Here is a 14,473-nt window from a genome sequence, read left to right on the forward strand (position 1 = left end):
AATTTAAAAATAAAAAATTAAAAACTTTTAAGACCAAATTTTTTTAACTATCATATTATATTGCTTATTGTGCAATGTTGGACTAAGGTATCAAAACTTGATCAACTAAATAGGACACACAAGAAGAAAAAAACTCATATTCAACAACTTAAGATTAAAAACAAAAAATAAATAAAAATTTAAATTAATAAAGAACTAAACTTAAAAATTTAAACTTATTTGTTTGAATAAAAGGCAATAAATTAGTATATAGAAAAAGATTTTTTTATTTCATAGTAAATGCTCAATCCTATGAAAGTATTACTATATCAATGATTTTCTGAAGCATTGTTTATAGGAAACGACACATTTGAAAAATTTAATAAAAGTAAATTAATAGTCTATTGGGGGAGGTATAAGGAAACAAAAATAATTAGTTTTATAAATTGAAAAAAAAAATTGGTTATTTATTTAGATGAAACAAATTTGTATGAATTATTTTATTTTCTTATGTTTTTAAAGGAAAACTATTCAATTTTACAGATATTTATTAAAATTAACTCATTCTAGTTTTAAAGAAAAATGTTCAACCTTCTAAAACAATACCACATCCTGTGGTAATTTGTTCCACATAGTCTATGCTCTGTGAAAAAATGTACCTTGCCACTACTTTTTTTATAGTAATGCTTACATTTTAATTTTCTTTTTTTTTCTTTTTAAATGATATTTATATGGGAAAAACTGATTGAAAAAACCTTATACTTGCCATGAATAATCTTATAAACATTAATAGTTAATAAATCTAGTTTTATCTTTATTTTTTAGAGATTTTGAGCCAAGTTTAATTAATTTATCATTATATCATGTATTGAATATGTCACAACCACTACTTATAAAATTATTAAGAAACATTTCTAATTCAATTTTTTTCTTTTTTAAATATGTTTTCTAGAAATTGTTTGAAATTTATCAATAATAAGACTGAGAAATTTTTCAAACAATTGCTTAAAAACTGAAGGAGGAGATACATTTTTAGGTTTAGCATATTATTTTTGCTTTTTAGTTTGCACCTTTCATAAAAACAAATTGAACTCATTTCTCAAATTTTGATCGTTTATATCTCAAAAGATGTTTTAAATTGTAGAAAACAATAAAAAATAACAAGTAGTTTATTTTTTTATGTAACAATGACTAACTTTAACATCCCTTACGATCTCAAATGGGTAAAGTTACTTTTCTCAACCACAATAAATTATTCTACAGAAATTAAACTGACCTAACAATTTTCTTACCTAAGGACAATTATTGAGTGCAGTTCTAAAAATTATCCTTATTTTGAGTTAGTTACTGCACATACAGTTACAAAAATTTGTTTGTATATTATTAAACACCTTTATAAAACTCTTATAAAACTTATTTCAATCCAAGAAATCTATCATTGTAACTGAACTACTGATTTTTTTTCAATCAAAATATATAAAAAATCTTCCTGGACCTTATTCCTAGGTTTATATTAGATTACTAGATTGTTTTTAAAAGTTAATTAATAGAGTTGCTATATTTAAAAATTCTTTTTACTATACATCTAACAATTTACAAAGACTTATCTTTTTTGACAAAGTTAAAGAAAAAATAATTTTATCATTAAACTAACAACAAACTACACTTACTTGTTTGATTTGGTAAAAAACTTTTTTTCCATTGATATTTTGTTTTATCATCTTTATTTTGACTTCTATCATTGAAGAGTTTTGAAGTTTTTGGAAAAAGATTGTCCATTAAGTATGCTTATGTTTACAATCTTGTGAGAAACTGATGTTATTGAAACAAATGGGAGTGCTTCAAATATTTTTCTGAAACTTTAATCAAAAGCACTTGATAAGCATTTATTCTACTTGAAACAGAGGCTGGCATTTTTAAGGAATTTTGAAAAAAAAAACTTAATTCAACGATTATATTCACTTACTCAACTAATTAAAGACTAAGAAAAAACAATCTTTGTTAATAGAAAATTCTATGAAAAGATTTATTTTTTCCAATCTTAAATTGTTTTTCAAAGTGTGGTCCCTTAAAAATTCATTACAATTAAATTTTTAAGCAAAACAAGTTGCCGTCATTTTGATTGTCGTAACTTTAATTTTCAGGTAAACTGATTTTTAACACATAGTATTGTTACTAAGGCAAAATCAATATTAATTAATCTGTATTTGATTTACTAATTTTTTTTTCTTTAAGTTCATGCTGACATTAAATACAAATTTTACTAATGAAATAATAGTTGTACTGTATTATAGATTTTTTTATTCTAAAGCAAACTAAGTACAAAATTTTAAATTAAAGAATGATTTAAAAATAGTCTTAGTCTATTTTTCTTTTAATTCACGTTTTAATTTCTTGCTGATAAGTTTTACAAAAAGCCAGTAAAACGTATTATAAAGTGAAATTAAGTTACTAAGCTTTTTTTTTGCTACTTTCAGGCAGTTAATTGCTAAATGTTTTTAAAAATCAACTACATACAAATTTGTTTAATTTATCTTTTTTTCTAATTGTTTTTATTTTGATCTAATACTAACTTTATAGAAATGTAAATAACTATCAGCTAAAGTTAAAAAATAGTAATTTCTTGCCGTTTATTTTACTTTATTTCAAGTATCTATACAAATTAATCGATAACTAATTGCAATTGTAGTTTTTTAAATGTACCAGATATTATTTGTAGCTTTGTGGTAGAAATTTTAAGTAAAATAATTTAATATTTTAAATATATCTTTTCTGTTATAGACTAGTAGTCTTTTCAATAAACCAATCAAATCCAAGTTATCATGAAGCAGAGGTTTGTGAACTGGTGGTTTCATTTATCTTAAATGAGCTAATTGTTAAAGAGAAATTGAAAAATATCATTGTGGCCTTTATCGTGATGACGGTTTACGAATATTTAAAAAAGAACACCAAGAATCATTGATCAATTAAAAAAATCTATAACAAAATGATTTCAGAAACATAATTTAAAAGTAAAAATCGAACTAAGTACACAAAGGGTAAACTTTTAGATATAACTATGGATCTGGAAAAAGACGAACATCTACTATTTAGATAAGAGAATGCCAAAAACATCTGTAAAAACTTCAATTCTAATCATCCATACCTAATAAAAAAAGAAAATCCATATATGATCCAAAAAAGGTAAAGTTATCATCTCTATCCAAACCAAAAGAAGTATTTTATAAGATAAAATTTCTTTATAAAAAGACTTATAGTGGTTTTAAAACATCACTATCGTATGATCTAGATAATTCTATTAAAAGAACAAGAAGAAAATTAAGGAAAAAGAAGGTCTTTTACTACAATCCTCCTTTCAGTAGTTGTATAAAAACGAATATAGGGACATACTTTTAAAGCTAGTATCCATACATTTCCCAAAATCAAGTTTTTATGGTACTACATTTAATAAAAATACAATAAAGATTTCATACTCCTGTCCTGTATGTCTAACTTGGAAAAATGATTGTCCAATCACAACCAGTAAATACTTTAAAATTCCAATAAAACAACTGGAGAGACATTAAGTTATGTAATTGTATCAAAAGCTAATTGTCTAGTTAACGGAGAATGTCTTACTTAAGAAGTCATATATAAACTGATCTGGTAAAAATTATTCAACAAAAAAAATATAAAACAATGTTTTCTGATTTCTTTTAGACTGCTGTAAAACTAAAAAAGTTAATTTTTTTTAATAGTTTGTTAACGAAAAGTGAAAACAAATAGTGTTTAATATTTTTAGAAGTCACTTAATTGAAAAAAAAACATTATACGTTACTAACAGTTCACGTTTGTGGTACATTACAATTTAATATCAATTATAAATAATTTTAAGAAAAAAGCAAAAGAATTGTTTTAGATCATAAGTATCTTAAAATAATACTTAATTAAAGTTTAAAATGCACTTATTACTTAATACGAACTTTATCCTCCTTTTTTAAATTACTATTTAATTTTTACAACAGTAGTTATCAGCAATATTTTTCAAGTTAAAAGTTGTGAGCACTGAAATAATAAAAATAAAAATTCTTTTCACCAGATGTCCTTAAACTTTTGAAAATTGTGCTCAATAAATAGATAAGAGACAACAAAAAATTTACCTGTATACGCATGCTGAAGTGTTAATACTTCCATGTTAAGTAAAATTTCCGTATTATATTTTTATTGAATGTTATCTATAACAATACTTGATAAACTTATTTAAAAGTATAAAAATTATCGGTTACATAATAAATATTTTCGAGTGAACATTAGATTAACAATAAAAGGCTGTTATTACTTAATTAATAATATAAGAGGTTATATTTAGCACTTTTTAATATCAAAATAATAAAATTACTTCCACTCTTTTGTAACTGATTATTGTTTACGTTTATTAAACACTTATATTCGATAAAAGTTTTTAAATATAAAGGATTAAGAAAAAATTTTTTGATCGATTATAAATTAATCAGGTTCCATAAATTTTATCACTAGAAATAACTTATATAATTTTTTTTATATAATCCTATTTTAGGTATTTAATTTTACAGAAGTTTAGTATAAAGTAATTTAATCAAAAATACGTACTACAATTTGAGGCTTAAATTTAACTGACTAAAAATGGCTTGTACAACTAAAGATCAGTCTGATTTGCATATATGCTGAATTATCAAAAATAAAATTCTATGTAATTTTTATTATAATTATTAAATCTTTATATTTTGAATTTTAATTTGTTTGGGTAAGGTGGGTTAAGGATAACAGTATATATTAAAATTTTATTCTTTTTAAGCAAATATGATGAAAAATTGAAATTTTGCGCTTGTAAACAATCATTTACAAATCTTGATAATCAACAGCAATTTTGTTCAATTCAAGGCAATTAGTTTTAAACTGCCCAAAACTTACCTTAAATAGATTTATAAAACTTTTGTTCTAAAGCTGATTGCCTCAAAAACGATGTTTTTGTATTTTGTGGTTATAGTTCTAACAATTTTGTCAAAAAATCAGTTAAAAAATATTCATGTTCGATTAAAACGTAGAAAAAGTTAACTGATATATACGACATCGTTTATAATTGCAGTGTTTGTTCATTAATGGACCAAGGATACTTGATGGTAGGATTGCTTTTAGAGCCAAGTAAAAAAAAAACTGCATTGAGTGAGACAGAGTAAATAACAAATGGACAAAACTAACCAGAATGAATTCATTAAGATCGAATGCAGCTTGTGCAGCTTAAAACAATTGTAATGTCTGAAGGACGAGGTTTGAGTCACACTTTTTTGAATACTGTAAAGCGTTATGACGTCAAAACAGATACTTGTTCAATGTTAAACATGAAAACAAAAAAAAAAACAAGCCACATTTAAGTTGTTCCAAAAAACAAATGGTATGTTTTATATTAGATTTTGCACCACGTGAAGTTTGTGACAATATTTATAAAACTTTATTGAACTAAAGAGTTCATGAATAGTTGCAAGTTATGTTGATGAATTCTGAGTATTAACGGTGTAGGAACTAAAGTATTTGTATTCGAAAACCTAAACACATTTTCACTACTTTATTATGATGTTGACAAAGATGACCAATCAAAAGAACCAATTGAAGTAACTAAAAGGTGTATAATTAATGTGTAAAATTTCAATCATACTAATTACTTTAGCTACTAAAAGAATATTAATTTTGATTTTTACTTCTTTATTAATAATTCTAATTAAAAAAAAACTTTCTATTAACATTAGGTGCTAGAACTACATTCTTTCAACGTAATTTCTAAAAACTTATAAGTTAAACAAAACTCTATACTAGGGGCATACGGCCAACGATGTGAAAATGACCGACCCAAGAATATTTTTAAAATTCAAATGGAACCCGGCCCGCGAAAAGTTAAACTGCGGCCTGCGATCGTAAAAGCGGCCTTCTAAATTTAGACGAGGTTTTCTAAAATTTGAAATGAAAGTTCCAAAAAAGTGTCTTAGGTTTACAGTATATTTTGAACTTTCATTAGATATAGTATGAAATTTTAAGAATAATTATAATTTTGTCGAAATGAAATAGATAATTGAGTAATTTTCATGAACTAAATGTAATTGAAATGCTCCGGCTCGCCATAGAATAAAGTTTTCCACATCTGGCTCGCCAAGAAAAAATATACTCAATTCTAAATTTTAATCTTCAAAATTTTTAATACGCTTACATGTTTAAAAATGTTTTTTTTTCATTGTGCTATAGTTTTTTAATTGCCAATGAATAATTAACGAGAAAAAAAAAATAAAACTATATAGTTTGTGTTAAAAGTTTACCTCTTTACTGCTTTATAAATAACATTTTTATTTATTTTGTGTTAGTAAATCTTTTGTATGGTAACATTTGATAAATGAACAAGTAGTTCAAACTGTAATGTGTTAACAATTTATCTAAATCGTTAATAAAAGTAGTAAAGTTAATTGAATGTTTATTAAATTGCAAATTATTGTGTTTGACTTCAAACTTAACATTATAAACAAAGTTCTAGTCGTAAAATAAAAAGTACATCTCTGAACTATTTTTTTTCTTAGTACTATCTGAACACGGCACCTTGTAAACTATTACATTCCTAAGTATTCGAACTGTATTTTGTATGTCACGTGGGAAACATTTAAATTGTTATCTTACAGTCATGAAAAGTTTATTATCCAAGCTTTTCTTAATTAAAACTACTCAATAAATTTATGAATTGTTTCATGTTTGAAATTTAATATCTAAATTACTTTAACTAGTTAAAAGGTTATTTATTTTTATTTCGCTACCAAAATTTAAAACAAAAACATTTTATTTTAATGTACTTAAGGTTTTAACAATAATATTATAACCTAGAAATTGGCAACACTTCTAGTCGGCGGGCTAGAAAAAATCATTACAGGCCGTAAAACTTTGGGAAAACAAATTGAAAGTAAAATTGTAAAGAAATAACTATTAAATAAGCTTTAAAAATAATAAACTTTTATTAAATATTTTTAATCAAAAAACCAGGTTTTTTCATAAGTTGTTTTCAAACTAGAAAGTATGTCGCGGGCCGTACGTTGGTCACCCCTACTAAAGCTTATGGTTTTAAACTATGATGTTTTGGACTTAAGTCTACTGGAAGTGGTGAACAAAAATATTTTATAGTAAGATAGCTACTGTTACGAATTTTACAATAAAGTACCGAGTTTAAAAAATACAAAACATTTATTTAAAAAAAACACCATTATTAATGAATGTGAATTAATTAGCTTCGAACATCTAAAAATTTAAAACATAACAATGTTAAATAACATTTAATAACAAAAAAAAGTAAATAAACTATCTCAACCTCTTTTGCCTTTTCAACGCAACAATATTTTATTTCTTTAAATTTTTACTAATAAAAATAATTCAAAATTAAATCTAAAAATTTTGCAATGTGCCGTGTTAAATGTACTGTTTTAATTAAGAGCCGGTAAAAAGTATCTTATTAAACCTATTTAATACATTTTTACATAATCTTAAACTGACACAACTATTTTGTTGTTAATTATAAGAAAAATATTAAATAACTTAACAGTAAACTCTATAAATACAAAAAATTGGAAATATCTATTTTTTTTTTAATAAACAGTATTTTTTACACACTTATATTAAATTGTTTAGAAATTATACAATAAGTGGTGCTTTTTTGATATATTAGTTGGTTAAAGCTGAACTTATAACTTTCTTTAAATACTACAAAATTTACATTAATCTATGGATATTATGTAAAATATAAAAGCGAAATGTTGTTTTTAAGAACGAAATGAAAAGTAATAAAGGTTTTTATTAAACATCTTAAATCATAGTTAACAACATAAAAGAAGTGAAAAGTAACTATTCAAGATCTTCAAATATTGTGATAATATTTTTTTACAAATTACAAAAAAAATAAATCATACATTTCACTCAGATTAACGCTCTTAGCTGTAAAAAATTTGATTATAAAAACCTTGAGTGGGTTTATACAATTTAAATACATATTAAATTTTTTAATAAAACAAGATATAAAATATATTTTTGCTTAATCAAAAGTGAACTGCGAGACAACTTCTTTAAATATTTATATATATTAAACAACAAGATTTATGAATTAGTTTCGAGTAAATTACAAAAATGAAAAATTGTAAATTAGATTAAAACCTAAATTAAGCAACAATCAATTACATAAATTAGATATTTAAAACAAATATTAAACAAAACAATTGATGATAAAATTTAAAACTAAATGGAACTATTTAAAACAACTAAGAACAGTAAAGAATAATAAGAATTCTAAAGGAACATAAATAAGATTAATTTAAATTTAAGCAAATCTAATAATTAGAAGAAATAAAAATTGATATTAGTTGAGTAATAATTAACAATGAAATCAAATTGAAAAAAATTATTAAAAAATAGAATCAAAAATACATGAAAAAGTTTTTCTAGCTTCTTCTAATTCTTTATCTTGATTTGAAGTACTTTCTTGTTTTTTTCTATAAATATGATTTTTATTTTATAAACTTCAAATAAAATTCTTACTTAAAAAATAAATTTATTAGTTAACAAGATATTTTGCATTTGTAATCGAAATAAAAAATAGTCTATTGTTTTTATTAGCATCTTGATTTACAAATTTGTTTAATGTTGTTAAATGTAACCGAAATTTCAACATTGTGTTTTGAAAAATATTCATTAACTAATAATGAAAATACTTAAGAATCTTTTAAAGAAAATATCTACATTCCAGACTTACAAGTTAATTAAAATAACTAAAAATTCATGAACTACACATTAAAATATTGCAAATTCATTTTTAAAGTTGTGAATTTTACAACTTAAGCATCTTAAAAAAATTACTCGAGTGTTGTTAATATTGCTGTATTTTATCATATTATTAAAGTAATTCTAATTTTAATTGTAAATGAAAACTAACTGAATAAAGAACTTGTTATTATTGATTTCAGCTTTTGACTTATTTATTTTCGGCGATTCTACATTCGTTTCCTCACTGCAATACAAGTAGCAGCTGCTTTCGTCGATTTTCGCCGTTAAAAATTTCCTATCTTCCAACTGAGAGCTGCCTGCTTGCTCTGCTGAGTTCACGTCAACTCTGACGGTAGGAGAACCAATAGGAGAGTAGGAAGGCGAGTCACGTGAAGATGATAAGTCACGTGACACCAAATCTGCTGAGTCAGCACAAAATTCTTGGTTTTTTGCCTGCATGAAATTTAAACTTTTATATAAATATTTGTTATAATTTGAAAATTTTGGTCAAATTAATTAACAACCATTAAAATCAAATTAAACGAAACATTTAAACATAACTTTTTAAATTAAATTCATCTAATACTTAATTATATATTTTATTTATTTAAGTGCTATAAAAGTATTTAATTATAATTACAATTATGAATATACAAAAAATATTAACTTGTTCTTTTATTAGAATTAATTAAAAACTTCAAGTATGTAGAGTGTATAAATCAATATAAAGTACGTAACTTCTCATTCTTTAAAGTGTGAGAAAAATATAAACTTTTTATAATTAAATAATGTTTAAAATAATTAATAATTTATTAAAAGTGATTTCTAAAAAACAAACTTACTTTCATTAAATCAGAACTATAAATTTTATTTCGATCTTTCTGTTTATTTTCAACTTTTGGTGTAGTCAAAATACTAGTATCATATCCAGAATCAATAAAATTGCTATTCTGAAAATAAATAATAAATTTAAAAGTGAAATTTACTTACAAAAAAAAACATTATTTTTGTAACAACTTTTACCATAATCGATTACCTACCATAATAAATACTTTGAATAATTACTAAAAAAAAATACCAAGACTTAAAAAGCTATCAAAGTCAGACTATCTCATCTTGAAAAACTTTATTAAACTATTTATCATCTAAAATAATTTTTTGAAGTAGTTTATGTCATTTAATACTTTAATATTTTATTAGAAATATAAGAGTTTTGAGAACTAAAGGAGGGAAAAAACATCAACACTCTGACTATAAAAAGTTACTTTCTGTCAAAGTAGGTTAAAATAAAACTAACAGTGCTACTATCATGGAAAAATGAATCATTGTAAAATGAATCAGTTTCATTGGATATTTTTGAAGATTCTCTTTTTAAATTCTTCGATAGTTTAGTTTTATTATAAATTTTTTTTTGGTATTTGAATTCAGGTAGAATTTTTTCATACTTCGAAAGCTTGTCAAATTTTCCAAACTAAATATCTTATTATATACATACTAAAAATTAACTAAAACAAATTATACAGTAATCTTCCTTTATTCTACCAACATATGTTTCTGTGTGTCAACGAATCAACACACTTCAACTGGGTTCTGTAAAAAATAATTACTGTAATGAGAGAATAGAAGCATAGAACAAAGTAGGTGTATACATGTTTTCATTAAAATAAGATATTTTCCACAGAGCCATTAATAGGTAAAATACTTAATATTAAATCCGACTGTTATAAAACTATACAATATTTATGATTATTAAGTCTAAAATAAGTAAAGTAAGCTAAATTACACAACAAAACAACAAATTATAATATAAACGAACAACTCACGTTAATGGGAAAGATAACTGATTCAAAATTTATTGTCGTTAACTAATGAAAAATAAATTCATTGCAACTAATAATTACGTCACAATGTAAACGAGGTTATTTAAACTATTTAATTTGTACTGCAAAGATCATTAATTTAGTTTTTATGTAATCCATTTTTCATTGTAATCGTTTACATTGTGACGTAATTATTAGTTGCAATGAATTTATTTTTCATTAGTTAACGACAATAAATTTTGAATCAGTTATCTTTCCCATTAACGTGAGTTGTTCGTTTATATTATAATTCGTTGTTTTGTTGTGTAATTTAGCTTACTTTACTTATTTTAGACTTAATAATCATAAATATTATATAGTTTTATAACAGTCGGATTTAATATTAAGTATTTTACCTATTAATGGCTATTATCTGTGGAAAATATCTTATTTTAATGAAAACATGTATACACCTACTTTGTTCTATGCTTCTATTCTCTCATTACAGTAATTATTTTTTTACAGAACCCAGTTGAAGTGTGTTGATTCGTTGACACACAGAAACATATGTTGGTAGAATAAAGGAAGATTACTGTATAATTTGTTTTTACTTATATTCCAGTGAAGTTACTTCACTAGGATCTTTTGTTAGCAAACAATTAAAACTATATTTTGAACAGTTATACTAAAATTTAACATAATTCAAATACGGGAACAGGTCAAAAATGCACGGAGCATCACTTTTGCACGAGCTTTAACTGTTCTAATTAAGAATTTTTATAATGTAAAACATTATTTTGAAAAAAAAAAAATTGCATGTTCATTTCAACACTGGACTTTTTTGATAAAACTTTGGTCAGTTTGTGTAAAAGTGACGCTCTGTGCATTTCTGACACCTAGCCGTAACACCTGGCCGCTAAAAACTAAAAACAATCATTACAAAAATGGTCGAAGAAAAACAGTCAAGCTAAACTTCTACTTAAAAAAATATTATTTTGTTGTTGGTTATCAACAGAAAAAGAAGATTTATCAAAGTTCAAAGGCTTGTTAAACTTTTTGAACTAAAATAAATATTGCATTAGAAATATTTACAAAAAGTAAAAAAAAACTTTTTAAGAATAACTTCTTAAATACTTGAAGTAAAAACAGTCAAATAAAACAAACATTTTGTTGTAGATTTTTATTTGAGAAAGCAGACTTTTCAAAGCTGTCAAAAGTTGAATCTTTGTTAAGTTTTCCACACTACAAAGTTAAAACAGTAATAACATTTAGTCTTTTATTTTGTTTATTAAGTGAAGCTAAAAAGCATAGTTATGAAATGCCTTTATTGTTTTAAGATAAAAACTTATCAATTTTTTGAAGTAACTACAGTTTTGGTTAAATAAGTTTATCTATAAGTATTTATTCACATTTTGTTACTTATTTTTGTTTAAAAAGTAGGCTCATAACTTTCTAGTTCATAGTTATAAGGGTTGTTAAACTTTAAAACCTATATGTCATAATTTTTGTCTATAATTTTCCAAGAACATAGACAAAAAAAATATTTTGTCAATGACTTAAATTTTATAAATCGTACTTTCTAAAATTTTCAAAAGAGTTCTTTAAACTTATAGAAAAAATCTAAAAAAATTTAACCTTTATATATACATTTACTTACATATTGTTGCTGGTTTTCACTTGAAGTAGGCTGGTTAAAACTATCAAAATTCGTAGACTTGTTATACTGTAAAAAGAAAAATCAAGAAATGTTTTTTTTTTAATTGTGTCTAAAACTGACTATTTTTTGATATAAAGACTGAGGAAATATATAAAAAATCTTGAAGCTTGAGAAAATAGCTAAAACTCACAGTCTGTTTTTGATTTTTATTAGAAAAAGCTGATTCGTCAAAATCATCAAAGTCGTCAGTTTCAATCGACTGCAGGTAAAAATCAATTGTTTCGTCATCTTTGACTTCCGTTTGGTAACCATGGAAATCGTTTGTGTTGTTATGCAAACTATTTGTATTGTCACGGAAATCATTTGTGATGCAATGGAAATTTTTAGTGCTACCATGGAAATCATTTGTGTTATCATGTAAGTTATTTGTGTTACCATGGAAATAATTTGTGTTACCATAGAAATCGCTTTTGTTACCATGACAATCATTTTTGTTACTATCGAAATTATTTGTTTTACCATGAAAATTATTAGTACTACCATGGAAATTCTTTGTGTTATCATGTAAGTTATTTGTGTTACCAATGAAATCATTTTCAACTAATTTATGTTGGTTTTTGCTTAAATTTTGTTTCTGAAAATTCTGGCTGAAATCTAATTGGAAATCGCAGTTTATAGAAACGTCTGTATCTTCGTCTTGATCCTTTGTAATTTTATTGAACTAAATACTTATAAGAACTTATCAATTTATTAAGACAAAATAAAACTAACTATTAAACATACAAACAATCCTACAAAGTTTACAATACAACCTAATTAAAAAATACTGATACGCAAATCGGCATATTTATTTTACAAAACTATAAAACTTGTGCTTACGCACTTACACCCGTCTTCAGAAAATTTAATTGACCTCAATAAGTTCGTGATTTTTTTATAAAGTGCGAATCATCTTAAATAAAATAAAATCAACTTACTGTTATACTTGGCAGAAATTTGTTGTTTTGAAACTTTGATTGATCTGGTATTTTTAGCTGAAATTTTTTTAGAATTGTTAGATAATATTTTAATAAAAATTTTAAAACTTAAAGTAATCATCACTCAGAACATTTTCGTTTACAACAAAATTATTAAAAAAACTATAGACTATGAACATAAAAACCATAAGGTATACCAACTCTAATTATTTTTACTTTTTGATAAAAAATCCAAACATACTGGGTTGTAATCTGATGAACTATTAGGTTTTTCCATCCTACTGCTATTTGGTAGATCAGAAAAATTATTTGGTTTTCTTAAAATACTTTTCGGAGTATTTCTTTCAACTTTATTTTCCATCTACCAAAATTTACAACAATAAATAATTATTTGAATTGCTAGTATAATATGTTTACATAAACACTTTTTGGAAGTATTTTCAATAAAAACATTTGTTCTTTTAGTTTTATAACCACCAAAAAAAAAGAAGAGAACATAAATAAATAAGTTTTAACGAAATCGTGTATAATTCAGTTTTATTATAAATTTAAATATATTTAAAAATATTTGTGAATTACTACTACAACGAACTTTTTTTTTAATTAAAAAGTAATATTAGTTCAAAACATTAACTATATCGAACTTGAAACTTATTGTTAGGGAAAGTGAATTTAGCTTGAGACCAAGTTTTCTTCATTTTGTACAAAGGAGAATTTCATTTAACTTTTTCTATTGTCATTTCATCTTCCGTAATATCGGTACATTCTGGTTTAAAAATACATTATAATAAATAAACACAAATTTATTTATACATCAATAAATATTTTAAAAAAAACAAACCACTTTGGTAAATATGTGAATGTTCAGTCCACAATTGTTCACTTTCGCTTCTCAATGGAATATTATTATTATTTGAATATATTTTACTATTATTTTTTGAATATATTTTATTGTTATTCATCTGATTACTCGCTTCAACTGTGAATTTGCTTGGTTGATCGTTTAGTTTGAACTTGTTATCATTATTTTGTTTATTGTTCATTTTAATTTTATTTTCATTATTTTGTGTCGTTCTCGAACCAGAGTTTATTTGTTCCTAAATATTATTAAGTTTTTTATAACTACTATAATTAGTTAATGATTTCAATAGTAATAGATTTGTATAATTTTATGTTTATTTGATTGTTTTGTACATTTATAATAAAGTTTAAAACCATTATCATTAAAAAGCAGTTTATTTTCTAACTTAAAATATTATTAATAC

General features: G+C 23.7%; 1 pseudogene; it reads right to left on the reverse strand.

The window, feature by feature from the left end:
• Positions 1-8,922: 8,922 nt before the first annotated feature.
• LOC145843069 (putative ATP-dependent DNA helicase HFM1) overlaps positions 8,923-14,473 on the reverse strand; it is a 29,098-nt pseudogene continuing 23,547 nt past the window's right edge.

This window comes from Thalia democratica, chromosome 8, assembly GCF_965202585.1.
Source record: "Thalia democratica chromosome 8, ktThaDemo2.hap1.1, whole genome shotgun sequence".
NCBI lineage: Eukaryota > Metazoa > Chordata > Thaliacea > Salpida > Salpidae > Thalia > Thalia democratica.